The sequence below is a fragment of the Sinohyriopsis cumingii genome, unplaced genomic scaffold, assembly GCF_028554795.1.
Source record: "Sinohyriopsis cumingii isolate HCF-2022 unplaced genomic scaffold, ASM2855479v2 utg002947l, whole genome shotgun sequence".
NCBI classification, from domain to species: domain Eukaryota; kingdom Metazoa; phylum Mollusca; class Bivalvia; order Unionida; family Unionidae; genus Sinohyriopsis; species Sinohyriopsis cumingii.
In genome coordinates this window covers 206,795-224,784 of record NW_028316344.1, presented here as the reverse complement: position 1 = coordinate 224,784, position 17,990 = coordinate 206,795, and the positions used below count along the sequence as shown (strand labels likewise).

Genomic DNA, 17,990 nt, shown 5'->3' with positions numbered 1-17,990 from the left:
AAATAAACACTTCAACATACAAACTGCTATACATAAATATGAACACGATTAACATGCAAAGGTATTTAACCGTTTACGTAAAAATGTCGAGTACTCCTCTAAAACGATCGATGAACTATATGGAAAGCCTAATTTTTTTGCAGCAAATCGTGACGATATTGGCACAAATTAATCATATTTGAAACGGCTGGAATGATTACAATGTTACAATCTGACACTCAAATTGCCAATAATGGTATCCAAATACTCATGACCCAATTGGATGTCATGGATAAGTCAACGGCTTCATCAACCACAGTAACACCATCGATGAATGTTGTGGAAATCAACATGAACTTCCAATGAAACCTCCTGCTACTTCCAGGAAACTAACCATGCTTGAAGCTGGAATAACACCACAGCAGCAGATTAGCAAAATATTATTACGATCTGAACTGAATAATGAACGGGTGAGCTGGAAAAAGGTTTAGAAAAAGCAGATGGAGAACATATACAATCCCGTCTATTGTGGTATGGATGCAAGCCCATACTAGGTTAATAAATTTGGTGATCGGGTTAATGGCATCCCGCTAACTCATCATGTGGCTGTGCTGGAGACACGGATCGTTTCAGGACAATGAACGATATAAAAGCAACAGACATCCGGTCGTTCAAATAGCTAATGATATAAAAACAGATTCTGAGCAAAGCTTTCAATGCGTATTTGCGTATGGAGTGGAGATGTGGAATGGAACAAGACACGAGGAGTACTTCACCTTTTTACCTGAACATAATGGCACTTATTGTGGCATTACACCGTTAGACGAAATTCATTTTTACCATCCGACCGACATTATCGAAGCAGGGGAGTAGTTTGGTTAAATACTGTTTATAAATCAATCATGGATGATCAAAATCTACCTGCATCAAACGATGTTTACTTGTTGAACTTCGATACATAATGACATGAATGGAGACAGGGTGGACAGTACTCCGACTGCAGGTAAATAATTTTAAATATCAATCTTTATAATGGACCCTCAGCAATAACAACATAAGCGAAATCAACGATGCAGTGATGCAACTGCAAATGCAGTGGGAGAAAATAATATATGTAGGGTTACAAAATTGTGTTTCAAAGGTTAGTGGTAACTCAACGCTGATCGCAGATGAATACGCCCTTGTGTTTACATGGCTAGACAACTTCAACTAAAAACATATTTTATCGACATCACAAGGCAAATAAATAATCAGTTAAAAGTATAATTACTGTATTTATCAAGTATTATTTCTTGCTGTAAAATAGTGACAGTATCGTCCCAAAGATCCTGTCAATCACAAATTCCATCAGCGATTAAATATGTCATCAATTTTTCATACTATTTTTCCAGTTCAACACGAATTTATCAAACATACAGTCAAGTGTAACCACCTCTTACAAAATTATTTCAGTTTCAGCCATGAATGATTCAAGTTTGTAAACATGTTTACGATCAGAAGGTAGTGTCTGTAAGAATGTCTGTCTGTCTGTCAGTCCTTCCTTCTGTCCGTCCATCCATCCATCGATCCATCCGTCCATCCATCTATATATCTATCTATCTGTCTATCTATATAAATATATATGTGTGTGAATGTGTGTGTGTGTGTGTGTGTGTGTGCGTGTGTGTGTGTGTGAAGGTTATCGAGGTGGTGTGTAACACATACAAAAAATTATATTATATCAGTCCGTTGAAACTATTGGTATAAAAAATTACTATACCAGTATTGTTCATATATGAAACTGAGACAGCTGTTGACTGTGCATATTACTTATAGTAACGATGTCGACCACTTCTCAACTGTATATATAAATCCTAAGTTCCACGTGTCATTCATTTTGTTAAAAAAATAATGAAATGATAATTTGCAATCCCTGTTCTTAAAATGAAGTCAACAGCGTGCAAACTTTGATCTCAATCCCATATGCTTTCTACTATGTCTCTCTCTCTCTCTCTCTCTCTCTCTCTCCCTCTCTCTCTCTCTCTCTCTCATTTGTCAGAAAAGGTAAATCACATGAAAATCTGTGGCGTGAGCGATATACTAAAATTTGTAATAGATACAAAACTTAAATGCAAACTTGCACCAATTAGCTTAGATAAACTATGTAAATAATCTGATACATACTCTTCCTATTTACAATGGCACACAATGGCAGTGACAAATTTCTAAGTCCTGTTGAGAACGAAGTTGTTATTATAAATTCCTTACCTGGACAACATATGTATGCTGTATTATATGCATTTGCTTTTGTCGTGGTTTTCACTTTAATATGTAATAATGTTCTAAACCTAATAATTTTAAGTAATAAAATTCCCGAAGGTTTCTCTCACTCTTATTGTCTTGCTCTAACATATATCTTTTTTGTATTTTAAATATTGAAACGCATAAAGGATTCTGCCCGCCACCTTTTTGTTCTCTTTCGTTCTAATGATTGATCAGTAACATGTCAATTTTATAACAAATAATACAGATAAGTATATGCTAATGTTTCTGTGTCACTATTCGGACCTATGCGATACGAGTGGTCTTGTAAAGAATACTTGGTTAAATCGGTCTACGTGTCTATGCTCCACCAACTCATACCGCACTCAATAGATAACGTGCCATAAGAAAACAAAGTGTAAAACAACATTACTGCTGCAGCAGGAAATATACAAACTGACAAAACTGAATTACAATCTTCTTTGAATTGGATGTTTACGTCCGAAAAAATTCGTTAATAATTTTCGAGTTCATTATGAGATAATTTTCCTTTAATTTTGTTATATAATGCTTAATTATTTATTATTAACTAATACCCTTTTATATCTCAATTCAACGGTAGTGTTGAAAGACATACGTATATGAGTAAATACACACAGACTATATCATCGTTTTCACTATATATTGTGCTATAAGACTAGAATGTCAGGCAGATGGGAAGAACGACACAAAGACAGGTCAAAATTAGTATCCGCGATGGATGATTGCAGTATAAATTCAAAACGTCTATTCCATAAATCTATTCTTACTGAACTTGCCTCGTGGTGTGATTGTGTCTATTAAATGTAGTATGCATATCAGGGGAAATGTCTGCCAAGATACATAAGGAATGCTGTTGCATGATTTAGCCATATGTAAAATACTTATTGATGTGCTATAAACCATCTTGAATTGACGCTGAACGTGAATGGTATGTAGCGAAACAAAACTTAACAATGTGTTTAAAGCACATACAAAATATTTCAACAAAATCTGCCGAATAAACATGCTAAAAAGTGATCAATGAAGCATGCACCGTTGCAAAAAGCTTTTCAGACCGAAACAGCCATATCATATAACACTGCAGAGAGATTATTGTGTATGCACCTGCTTCAAATATGAACAAATTGAAAACGGTCATATCACTCAAACATTATAGCAAGGAAAACTTTTTGAAGTTGGGATAAAATACCACAAAAAGGAGACTACGCCATAAACCATAAGAAGGTAACAGACTAGTCTGACGCCAAAGTGTTAGGTGAGAGATCAGTTAAGCCTTACGTCTTTGACACTCGAAGAGAGACGTGAAACTGGAAATATAGTGGGAATGTCAGCTGTACGCCACGTAATGCATATGTTCCATTAATCCTCTATTGCGTACTAGTTTCGAACTTTATTTAATTGAAACAAGGAATATATTTTCCGTTGAAATCCTAAAATAACCAACTTGGCAACATCCGCAGCTTAATTAAAAAGGCTTAACGAAAGCGCTTTTCTGAAGAGAGTCTAGTGCCTGACCCACATCCTGGTGCCGCGATCATTAGATGATCCAGATGATCCCTTTTTTGTTGGATTGCACATCATGTATTAATTAAGGTAAAATAATTTCGTTAGCAAGCACAAATTCACTACCTGGCAATGTTGGCTTGTCAGAAAGCTTGCACCGATTTTAGATAATGCATTATTATACATGTTTATAATAATTATATATGTTTCTGTTTACTTACAAACCACGCGGAATTGTTATCTTGGACCTTGCTTGAAGAAGTAGTTCAAGCACCATTATTCATTCGATTTATGCAATTTGTTCATAGTATAACAATATGCTACCTTTGACTGTCCCTCATATTCGTTTTCATTGAGTTTAGATTGTGATTTATAGAGTCATGGTTGTTGACACTTTTTCATTATAAATGCTATCTTTACTGGATAATTTAAATCTTAAGATATGTTTTCGTCTTTTGCAAATACATTGACTTTCTATTTGTATTGTCTTCCGATTAGGTAATGGGCTTAAAATACAATGGTGATACTAAACAAAGTTAGCATACAAGTGTTTCTTTTGTCACGTGTAAACAGGTAGTGGTATTGTAAAGACTTAGATGAAATTAGATGAAATTTCTTAAGTATTCATCTATCTTACCATCACATCTCTGAATAATGTCTTTAACAGTATGTTTCAAGTATTTATTCAGTTGCTTCCCAACTGAAACATAAGAATACAACCGGTGGATTTTCATGACAATGATTTTTGCTTGTGTGGAAATTCCACTTGCTTCTTATAAAACTCATCATCCTGCCGCATGTTTGGGGTATTTAGGAATGCTTCACGATACCATTTTCATGCAAGCAAAATTTTGAGAGGAATAAATAGACAGCATTAGACAAATTCTGACTCAATTTCCCACAATAAACTCAGTAACTTAACGTGAACTCTTACGTCTCATGGGACACATGAATTTTGCTTGTCGTGTAAATGTTCCAGGCAGGACATTTGTCCCTTATTTATTGTCGGTATCAACGTCTCTTATGGAGATAAATCATCACCTACATATTTTCAGTAAATGCAGGAAATATTTACAAATCGTGAGTGGCTTCCTCAATCAGTGCAATGCGATTTCCCTATTTAGTGATGATAATATTTCTGATTATGCAGATTCATGGTATGTTGGTTTTGGGGGTTATTTTAGAGGCCAGAAGAGCTATGTCATTTGGTACCAGATGTGTGTATTCAACAGGCTTCCAAACCTTCATTTTTTGTTTTTGTATTGGTAATAATGTGGATTCTACGATCTAATTTGCATCCCGTTGTGAACGAGGACACATTGATTTACTTTATTGCTTATTGTACGCAGATGCTGCATGTGATATATCAAACTATAAAACTTTCTCTAGCATTTGGCATTCATGCATGCATCTTTGTGTCTCCACTCCATTAAACAGTAATAGTTCTTTACTTAGATTACAGAACATAATGAAAGGAGACAGAAAAGTGCAATGTGACTACATACATGAACAAATTAATATTACATATGAGTCACAGAACTCTACACCAGCCTAGCTCTGAATTGTTTCCATAGGAATACCTCAGGAAAAGATACCTGGGTGAGTTGGTATGGTTGTGAAGAGTGACGGACACCTGTTTGTGGTGCCGCAAGGGGCTGATATGATATATATAGGGACACCTAAAACCGACACTCGACAAGTCTTAACCTGAGAATGCTATGATAACACACATCAGCCGATGCTAAAGACATGTACGGTTGAAGCCTTTATGAAATATATATGAGCAAAATAATTGAGTACACTTAAGTACTCACACAAATTGGGGTTCAAAACAAAGTTGCGAATGAATGAAACCTGGCAATAGCCCAAACGAAGTGATGGGAGCGCTGTGACTATGAAAAAGTGTGACTGTAAGGAAGGCCCCCAATTGCTGCAAAGGATGGAGTTTGAAGCAAAGAAACTTTAAGCTATATAATAGTAGAACAATCAAAATCATGCTATTCAACTTATCAGCTGGTAACAGTGGTATGAATAATACAAGGTTGGAATTTCTTCACGAAACACATTTGTAATGACTAGCAGAAGCGAGTTTTTGCAGCTCCGAATAAGTTTAAAGGAGTGCCTTCTCGCCGCATATGATGATTATGTTGGTGAGCCAACGGTATTTTATATTTCGTTTCTTAATTATATGCGTTATAGTTTAAAAGAAAATCCAGACTAGAGCAAAGTATATTCCTTGTAACAAATTCATGTAAAATATACTTGCCAATTTTCCTATAAACATATCGATTCAAATAGATTATTTAGTCAATTTCACAGTGATACTTCTATACGCGACAACACCACCTCTCAATGCTTCCAAGTAAGTTCAGAAACTAAAAATCAATGACGGATTGTCTGAATAAATCCAGATGTTTCATTGACAATTCATAAATTGGGTGCAGACTTGTAACATCCATGTAGGATATCTGGAGTAATAGGGTCTATATAGACCATTGCAGCGACTTGATCTCCCCGCACCATTTCGTTAAATGTAACTCAGTCGTCGTGTTTGTTTTCTTGAAATCCTTACGTATCACTTGTGTCTCTACTGTAAATCTCTCGATAAACCCACTTTATTCACTCGGTATTTTTCTTAAGCATTCGTCAAAGTAATAAATGTCGACTTCTGCAGTCAGATCGGCAATGGCAAACTTGGGTAGATTCGCAAGAATTTGATTCCCGCCGGCATACTCGTTAACAATTTGTAGGTGTGTTTTCAATTCTGATTGTTGGTTCCTTCCGTCATATATGTCAGCTTAATATCGCTGACTTTATCATTCAACGCATGTGCAGACTGCTCGGTGGATTTTGATGCTACTAAGGTTTTTCCGATTTGTTGTGGCATGTCTGCTGTGGCGGCTCCGTTTACTTCAATGTCAATCAGAAGACGTTTTTGCGTTACCGCGGCAATTTCCTTATACGGCTTATCAACGTTGCAAAGGTTTGTTATATTCCCGCGGTGAGTACAACCCTTGTTGACTGACGAGATTGTAATTATTCTTTGGTAAATCCCTTCGTAGCCTTGCATGATGCTACAGTGATGGTCATTGTATTTTGTCCATTATATTTACGAAGTACATCTTTAATGTACATTTATTTGTTAAGGAACTGTGAATAATCAAACGTTTATTTTAGCAATGCCAAACCGGTATAGCACTTGTGTTCATATCGATATGTCAACACATCCTTGAGTCGAGATTCAGTATTTGAAAAGCAGTTTTGAAAAACAATTTAAACCATATCTCAAGAATACCATATGGCAGGAATAGTTTTTGGAGCGCATGTACCATATTAAACACAAGTACTTTTTGGCATTATTCAGGATGACTTTGTGGATATTTGAAAATATCGCTGCTGGATTAGATTGCTTATCAACCATCATCTCGTCGTACAAGACCAGGTTTTTAAGATCTCGTACGTCTTCGATGTTGTTGATGAATCCAACAAGCTGTTAAAGAACTTAAACATTTGTGACTAAAACTTAGGTATTGTTTCGAATGAATAACCGATTTCTCAAATGTCCGATTAGTAAATAAACTGATATGATATTCACAAAGAATCTGAGATATATAGAAAAGACGTGTTATCATACCAGCTCCTTGCTGAAAGAGTTTACATGAAATATCATATGCTCTCTCTCATCTATAGATAAGTCAAGAGCAATCACTATACAAGATCATGTTGTACTCATTAGCACTACTTCACAAAGACAAGTCATGACATGCACAAATGACTTTTTCTGCCTGCAAAGGTGAGAAAGCAGTACATCACCTCCCAAGCCAGATCTTCATGGTTTATGAATGTTAGCGTCTGTAGAAAAGACATCAAAGTACACATTGTAAATGACCACTGCATTGATGGTTGAACTCTTCCACCTCTGTTGAGGTGTAATATTGGACACTTCAAAGGCTTTTGGTAGAGCATAGCAAAAGCCGTATATGGGCTGAACCAGTGAGACTTTATTAGGTGGTGTTATTCTAGCCATTGCATCTCAGATTTATTGGACCAGCAACGTAAGTTTATTGCTTTGTGTGCTGGCCCATCACAGCTTTCCAGGAAGAAAAAACAAACAGAATGAACCATGGAGCGAATCAGTTTTCAGGAAAAGGGTTATGGATCCACAAAAGTAAAGTAGTAAACCGTCTTATGAGCCTACTCTGCAAGAGTCTCCTTTCCCGGGGGTGGGTGGGTGATTCCTAGGATGCTTCACCTCTCCTGCATTAGCTCTCTTTTTAACAACCATTTTGAGTATCATGGGAGATTGGTGCTTACTTTACAGTGAAGGAGAGTTTTAAATCTACAGTTTACAGAACTCCATTTTCTTCCATCAGTCAAAGGTATGCAAATCAAAGTAAGAAATACACACCCCTCTTTGGAAGGGCATAGTAAAGAGAGTTTAAAACATCCTAGCCAGCATTCTACTCCTGGATGTTTATAATATCAACAAAGGGCAGGGAGGTGAGGTTGGTTATAGATTTTTTCCCACTGAAATAAATATCTGCAAGATGTAACCATCAGAATGGAGACTAAATCATGAGTCCAGTGTGCTATATGCATGGAGACTGTGTAGTTTCCATTGATCTTCAATATGCTTATTCCCAATTTCCACATCCCAATCTTTCTTCTGCACTATTCCGTATTTTGATCCAACAGGAAGTTTTCAGTTTTGAACCCTGCTATTCAGTCTGCATTAGTGCCTTTTGTCTTGACCAGAGTGATGTGAGTAGTGGCTGTGTGCTTGAGGTATTTGGGTATTCCTCTTATCTAGTACTTTGATAACTGGTTGCTGGTAGTAGGAATGGCATAGTAGTTCTAAATGAGTGGTCTCTGTATGAAGCAATTACAAAGTCCTTTCTTCTTTGTGTGCAACAGTTCTAGGGCCTGTCGGACTTGTTTGTCACGAGACTGAACAAAAATCTACCACTGTATGTCTTCCTAATCTTAGAACCAAGCGCCTGTGCAGTTTACAGCATCAGCCTGAGGTTGAACTGGCTGATTGCGTATGCTTTCCCACCCTTCAGATTGATTTCACAGGTACCTTAGAAGGTCAGGACATCCACAACTCAGATTTTTCTCATAGCATCTTTGTAACCTATTGTCAACTTGTTGATAGACCAACACAGGGCATTACCTTAGTAAATGAATCTATTATTACAGCTGTAGGGGTCTGTTCTTCACAACAATCCTCATATTTTCCACTTTCATGCTTTTACAGAGATGATCTATCTGCCAAGCAAAGCTTTTGAACAAGATCACCAAGTTAAAGCCAGGAGGCAATCTGCATTAAAGATCTGTGATGCCCAGTGGAGGACCTTTTGTGATTTGTGTACTAGAAATGTGTTAATCCTAACTGCTATTCTCTCTGCAAAAGCATATTTTCATCACTTCTTTTTTGAAGACAAATGTTGAGTTACCACAATCAGAGGTTATAGGGCAGCCCTTTCAAGCACACTAAAATTGTCTATGGATATCAACCTGCCATCACGGAGTCTCTCTTGTTTTATAGACCCTGACAAAACCACATTATTGACATTTAAGTGAGGCATCATTTGAACATCTTACACTTAAAACTATTTTTCATCTAGCTCTAGCTTCATTGTGTAGAAGAAGCAAACTACATGTACTTTTCTTGGGGGATCTCTACAGTTCACTTGGAATTATGACTCCATATCCCTTTTATGTCATGTAGGTTTTCTTTATATAAAAAACAATTTCCCTCAATGGTGCCATCCCAAACAGATATTCATTGTCTCCATTGCATCTGTGATGTTAATAATCAGAATAGAGTCCTCTGCCCAGATAGGGCACTTAGATTCTATGTTGTTTCTTTAAAAGTGACAAGGAATTACAGAAAATAGTCTTACCTTCTCATAAGGGCTATGCTGATATTTTTGCATCCATATATCTAGATGGATTTCACTCACTTGTCAGTCACTCACTGAGTGAAACCTTTCATTTATGAGATATATGTCAGTTGCATACTTCCTTCTTCTTTTACCTTCAGTGCTTATAAACCAGAGCCAGTGTATGTTCGTCTTGATTCACTATGTGGCACAAATAATGACCCATCCTTGTCTGTCTAACAGCAGTTGAATAACTCAGGCATAAGGTGAGTAATATTACATTGTTTCTCCTTTGAAAGTCATCATCATCTCACCTTACTGGCAAATTCAGTTAAACAGAAGTGTCAGGCGTAGTATTACTGATATGTAGTGATGGTTTAAACTAATTTTAATTAAGTAATAATTTTCTGTCCTTATTACATGCTCTCCTCCCTGCAGTAATGACTTTAAATAGTCATGGTCCTAGAAAAGACGGAAGACAATATCTTGTGCATGGGCTGACGAAAGAGTCAGGCTGGGTTGATGGATATGTTCCAAGGATTTCTGGAACAGGGGGCTGGTGCACTTAGCATCAACAATGGTTTTCCATTGTGGAAAAGGTAAAGCTAAATAATAGTGACATGTAAGTATTATGTAATTACAATAAATATCCCCCCCCCCCGAAAACAAAATACATGTTTAAATGGTTTTCCATAGAACAGAAGAAGGCACACAGGTTGATATAATTGTATTTTGAATACAAAGCACTCATTGGACTGAAAAGGGGCAGGTACAAATACCAGATTGATGAAAGGCAAAGTTGACTTTGTTTTAAATGCATATTTGATAAATATTATTGGCACTGGGGCAACTAGCATGTCCAAAACACCACATATCATGAACTGTAACTTTGGAAATTAAGTTTACCAGTTGTATTGATGCAATGAAGTTTAGCCCTTGGTGCATATTCTTCTCTTTTAAGGCCATTACAGTATGATCCCAATATATTAGCATGGAGTGCGAGTTTGGAATTCTAATGAGCATGACAATCACACTGTTTACTTTAATATTTCATAACAGCTATATTTTTTGCATTAATTGTACAGGATCAAAAATACTGAACCTTATATGTTTGTTTGACAGATTCTAAATGTTACTTCAAATAAGAACGAACCTAGTTTGATTAGGTTTAAAAACTATCAGCTCTTTTAATTTGGTAAAATATCAGACGTTTTCAGTCAGTAGTACTTTTGTTGTTGTTATTATTCATGCTGTAGAAACTGTAATGTTTCTGAAATGATTCAGAAAACTAGAGAAATTTCTTCAAAATAAATTTTACCTCAACTGCATTTTCAAATGACAGGAGTGGGGGATCAACATCATTCAATGAAACAAAGTGTATCAATGACCTTTCACTATTGAAGATGCCTCAACTCATTCAAAATGACTGTATGATTCTTATTGTCCTCTTTTTAGAAGAACTTGACCTAAGTGGAGACAATTTGAAGGAAGTTTACAAAGAACTACAGCTAATAAGTGAAAGGCTGACGGTTTGTCTATTGTCTACTTTCATACTATAAACATTTTGTTTCACTTAGAAAAGTATAGTAAACTAGGATCTCATATTTTAAAGTTTTCAGTACTTGAATCACACAGTAAGTTAAGCTGTGTACAGACATAAATTTGAAAGTTTTCATAAAGTTACCCAAAGATTTACTTCTGGAGATCTGGCAACAGTTCTGGTGGCCTTAGTGGTTATAACATCCACCTTTGATGCGGGTAGTCACAGGTTCAAATGCCGGCCAAGTCATGCCAAAGACTTATAAAGCTGGTATAAGCTGCTGCCTTGCTTCGCACTCAGCATTAAGATAATAGTATTAGGACTTGTTAGCCTGGTGTCAGGATAATATCACTGAGTGTGACATGATGATACATATCTCCGTTACGATGCTCCATTGATGGACATCACTATAAACTACCACACTTCTGATTTCATATTGACATGACTGAAAAATCGTTAAAGCTAAATCAAACACACTCACACAAATCACACGCACTAGTATTGACATCACACATAATAGAACAATGCGACAGTTATAAGATCAATTCAGTTTGTTGTTCACTCTTTTGTCATGGAGAGTGGACCATGTTCATGAATGTGTTGATTGGAGCAATACGTGGGACATGCATTATAAGTGAGGGACTCTTAAACTGTGCGGTACCCAACATTGATGTGTCATAATAATGCCATAGACTATATGGAGTATTTAATACTGTGAAATCACTTTTTAATTGCTTTTCCTGAGTCAACAACTACAAGATGATGATTTATATTAAGTAGTAATGATATAAAATATTTCCACTTTTAATGGAATCTATAACCATACCCACAACATTAATTTAAAGGTGCTTCTGAATTGTATCATTATATTTGTGTGGTGAAATTAATCATCCTTCTGATATAATTAGTTGACAATAAGGATTCCTTAATACGTAAAGTCTTTATAGGTTACTGCATTTGTATGGGAAAATATGAACGAGATTTGGGATGGAATACAGCACGACCTTGGGAGTGAAGTATATCCTTCCGACAAAACGAGTTCATATTTTCCCATACAAATGCAGTAACATTTTTATTATATGCTCATTTTTGTATTCTACCTAAGGTTTAATTATATAAACAAAATACTCTACAAGAAACAACGTAAATGAATGTACGCCGCATTCCAAACTAAATACACAAGCGCATATTTATCATTACACATCAACATCGTTATTAATGCGCACATAACTCCGCCCAGATAAATTTGAACTTAGTCGCGCGCTCGACATAACCTTCGAAAAAAAATGGCGTGTCTAGTTAAAATTGAATTTTGCAGTCATATTTTGAATGAATGCGCATTGCAACAAATTTTCCATTTCATCTGGAATGAATAGATTTTGGTATTTTGTTTCGATTCGACGAAAGTTTGTGATTTTGGACTGGATTCATCTGTGCAAATTGTACATGAAATACATCGGCTTGAAGCGGCGCGGGAGAAGCGTGTTTACATATGCAAGTGTGTTTGTTCTGTCATTGACTATTTGAAATCATTATGTGGGAAAAATATGAAGTGTTTCAATTGCAATTAGCAAAAAGTCGCTATTGAATTTAATGTTTATTTCATTTTGAGTACAGTAAGGAAGATGTAATTGCACTTGGAATATATTCGAAATTACAGTACAATTTCGAAATGTGTAATCGACATGATTATCAATTATCAAGCTTGAGAACTCATGACATGGCTCATGTAATTCGGATTTGCAGAACTAGGAAAGTGCATTTTGAGAAAAGTCTGGATGTAAAACTGTAAGTATATTTTTTGCCATTCTTATTACAAGCTAAAGGAGACAGTTTATGCCTTTGTAGCTTGCATGTTATTTGTAGGTACCAAGAAATTTTATGAAATCGGGTGTCTATCGCAAAATCTGAAACAATGTATCAAAAAGTTAACGTGGAATGTAGCAAGAACAGTTGGTATGTTGCAGTCCACGAAACATCTGCTTTTGTTCATTCAGGAACAAATTTAATCAACCTAAACGTAGTATGTCTACTATTCGAATGTACATGATTTGTTTACAAAGAAGTTCCCAATACACTATTGGGCACACGTGTCCAGCGCGTGGGTGCAATATGAAGGTGTGTAATATCGTAAAATATTGAACGATTTTGATAATGTCAAGTTAACGGAGAAATAAATGGGCATATAATAATGTAAATTGTTATAGAATCACTGCATTTTGCTTCATGATGAAGCTCTTTAAGATGCAATATTTTACTAAATATTGCATGCATATATATTTGATATGCACATTGTTGAAGAGAATGCTATAGGTTAAAATCGGCTTTAATTTGTTGCTAATGCTTGCATATGAATATTATAAATTGATTTCATTTATATTGCATTGTTGTTCATGTACAGTTAATTCAGGAAGTACATTCTGATGGCTCTATATCAGGACAAGTAACTGTGATTTTCAGAGAAGTGTCCGAATGTGCAGAATATGTCAATTTTACTAAGTCTCTTGTCCTTGACAAGTGGAAAATAAAATTTGCTCAGCAGTGCACTCAAACAGTAAAGGTCAGTTTCAAGATTTAACTATTCTGTGAAATTACCTCTAGCTAATCGGCCACCTTGCAAGGTGCATTATGTATTATTGTTTCCAGTAGAGTATGCAAGTTAAGCTAGTTAATGTTTTAAATAAGAGATCATTCGATCATGTAAAACAGAAGTTATGTAAATCAGTGGTTGGATAGAAAATAGTTTCTCGTACATATGAAACCTTTTTAGTATAAACATTTATTATTTAATAAGACTTGACAAACATGCTTCAGTAAATACTAAATAATAAACTTTAATATAAATCTTCCAAATTCAAAATTTAATATATTGCTAATGAGGTTCAGTTTTCAAAGAGTTTCTTCTGGTATACTGTAACTTATCAATTTGGTATGTGCATAGATGTGTTGCAAATTTAGACTGGAAACTGGACATATCCGTCTCAGTTAGGTCTGAGGCAGTATAATTTAACTGGTTACTAATTATTAATTATTTTTTTGAGCCAAATCGCTTGATTTTTAATCATTTAATTACAAAGAAGTGATCAGACTAGTTTGAGCCTTCCAAACGTATGTCCCTTTACAGGATAGTCAGAGCCTGTAAATGGATGGCAAGAAAAGATCTTAAATTGCTCTCAAACACAATGGATATTTACCTGAATATGTATAAAAATATTGCTATTTTCTTCTTTTATATTGATTTAATATTCTCGCTGAGGGACGCAACATTTTCCTTGACAGGTGGTGTTTTTAGTGTGTTCATGATTGGTGGAGAAATTACATTTTTACAGCTTGCAGTATCTGGATTGCAACAAAATGATGGTCACAAGTAAATAAATATTACATAATTTCACAGACTACTAATTCTTTTCCAGAAGGAGAACAAACTATTGCATAGCAGAGAACGGGGTCTGAAGGAGAGAGAGCGAATTATTTCCATCTCCCAGGAAAATATTAAAACTATTGCTGAACTTGAAGTAAAAAGGCAGACACAAATATTGGAAGAGGTTTGTCACACAATAAGATCTTCTTTTTGCTATTTTATTGAAAGAACAGTTACAGATTACAGATAGTTGAAACATGGAGAGTTCTGTGGATGGATATTTTACTTTTGAAGTCAGTTTCATCATGAGTTTAACATTAGTCAGCTTTACAATTATGTGTAGAAGAACTTAGCTTGTGTGTTTGAACCTTATTTTAGCAACAAACTCAAGCACAAGCTCACTGTCTATACATTTCAACATTCTCTTACATTAATTTTGAATACACTTAGAATTACTGAAATTTCTTGCAGTCTGCTAAAATTCTAGGACACGTTGATCCATTTCAAGGGTTCTGTTTGATTTTGGAGTTTATGTTTCAGCTTCATTTATATGCGCAAATGCTTGAAAATATGATTGTCTGATCTGATCACAAATATAGTGTACTCTGAAAAATGCTAGAGAATATGAGGGTCTGACCTAATCACAAATTATGAGGTTCTGATAGTGTACTCTGTCAAGCAAGAATTTCTTAAACTACATAGATCAATAGTTATTATTTAATGTGTCAAGGAAAAGTAGTTTTCATAAATCAGTTAATGTTATCTTTCAGTACATTCACTGGGCACGATGTATCTTTAAATATTACCTTAAGAGATACATAAATTGGTGGTATAAAATAATTTGCACTGAAATTATATTCTTTGTTTGTTTTGGAGAGGTTTTGTTGCTAAATGAGTGAAAAAGACTAGGTCATTTAGTAAATATACTTGTTATTGATTATTGTCTTTAAGAGTTCAACAAAGGTTATCAGCCTTTGTCACTGATCTGTTGTACACATGTAGTTTACACATAGTTTGTATTGATGAAAAATGTTTTCTTACTTTATAAAGGAATAGAAGTATCATTATGTCTGTTTTATACATTTATTCCCAATATTGGTCACAGCATATTCCCCATGACATTTCCTCATTGTAGAAAGCATGTCATGTACTATGCACAACCCAAGGATTGGTAATCCAATATAGTGAATATTGTTTTACTTGACTTTAATTGTCTGTAAATATGCTACACAGTTCCTTGTTTATGCTTGGAATTGTCAATGATTTTCAGTTTCAACAACCATAATCTTGAATTCAGCCTTGCTAATTATTTTATCCTGGATAGTACCAAATGCAGTTTACTAATCGTATTGAAACTACATTGTGCCACTGCAAGCAGTTCTGAATAGACGTGTTCGTTAATGTAATCATATAAAAAGTAATTTACTAACGCAACCAGAGACACTGGTTGCTATTCATATAGCTGCAACAGCAATTCCGATTGGTGCACCTACGATGGCTGTTGTTGCAGTGAGCCCTGTCACACCAAGACCAACAGTTGTTGCCATGGCAAGCCCACAAACCGCATTCTACAACCAAGCATATGTTTGTATTTCATGATTAGCACAGTTCTCCTGGTGAATTCATATTGCAGCTATTGCTCCGCTTCGATTATTTTTTATGTGTGTAACAATGAGGGTCCATCATAGCTCAGATATTAATAATTCACTTGTATAGTACAATTGCACAAATTACGGGGGAAAAAAGATTGCCTTACTGAGAACGTTATGGCAGGTTTGAGTACTATCTGTAAATATTAATATACAGTTTGTTTAATATTAAACATGCTCAAATATGAAATTTATAAGTGCCTGCAGTGTTGGTGGTGATGAAACTTTGCTTCCCACCAGTGCATGCAATACTTAAACAGCTAGATGATCACATCTAGGGCCATCCAATTGACTTTGTAATTATATAGTTAAATAAAATGGTTGTCATCCGCCTTGGACACTAGTGCCTAATTAATGACTTCAGTGGCTGCTGCATGTCGATACGAGCCAAAATACAAACAGTGTCAGTAGGGGTTTAAATGATACACTTATGCCATGTATCAATACGATTCACAATACGCAGCCTGTGATACGATACATATCAATACCCATATGAACTTGATGGTCTTTCCATCTTTAGAAGGTAGGTAGTGCCCTTTCATGTATGTTGTCATTCTATTCCTATTTCCAGCATGCAGACTACAGTTATCATATATTTATAAACAGACTACAGATAGACATATAGTTATCATATATTTATATGCAGACTACAGAGAGACACAGTTATCATATATTTATATGCAGAATACAGATAGACTCATAGTTATCATATATTTATATGCATACTACAGATAGACACATAGGAATCATATATTTATATGCAGACTACAGATAGACACATAGATATATATTTATATGCAGACTACATATAGACATGTAGTTATCATATATTTATATGCAGAATACATATAGACATATAGCTATATTTATATGCAGACTACAGATAGACATATAGTTGTCATATATTTAGGTGAAATTCTCATTGATGTGAAGATAAAAACAATACTTTCAAACAGACTATCTGTTGGCTGCAGTGAGTTTTGTCTAGCGTTTTAGGCCATTCAATGGTAGCTCCATTTAACTCAATATTTTTTTTGTAGAAAATGAATGGTATGAAAACATATTATTACCAGTTCTGCGTCTCAGGTACACTTTGAAGGCGTTTCAATGTTATCTTCAAAACAGACTAAATAATGCAGTTACCTCGTGCAAAGAAAATCTCATCTAGAACAAATTGGGGAATGGGAATAAAGTTGAATACCAACAAACATTTTATTTCCTGGTGATGCTAAAGACTGTTGCAGCAAAATACACTTGTATTTGTTAGTGAAGAAGGAAAACTGTTGACCAAGCCTTGTCCTATTCTACAATTTTCTTTTACGAACTATGTCACTTTGTGTTAAATTGTAGATGGAGAGTGAGGATTCTCAAATAATCGTTCTTGTTTTTACTAATAAACATGAGTGCCTGTGACTGCAAATGCATTTTCAAATGGATTATAATTGTACAAAATAACAAGGCAACTAATAATAATTATTCATGACTGCTGAAAAAAAAATAACTTGCATAAGTTAATATTGTTTTGCATCAGTTCTTTTTCTCTAGTATTGATCTATGTATCATTTCAGCAAAAGTATCAATGCATAAATATATCGATGAGTCATTTCACCCCTAAATGTCGAGGTGTCACCACATATGCATCCCAGTGAGTGCCATATCCTGTTGTCAAATCCTGATTGACAATGCCATTTCCCCATGTGTGTGACATCATTTATATAAGTTCATTTCGCATAAAGACACCACAGAAATGCTTGACTGATTTTGACATCATGGATATATCAAGATTGGTA

General features: G+C 35.2%; 1 pseudogene; it reads left to right on the top strand.

Moving 5' to 3' along the window:
* Positions 1-945: 945 nt before the first annotated feature.
* LOC149769954 (coiled-coil domain-containing protein 138-like) overlaps positions 946-17,990 on the top strand; it is a 72,672-nt pseudogene continuing 55,627 nt past the window's right edge.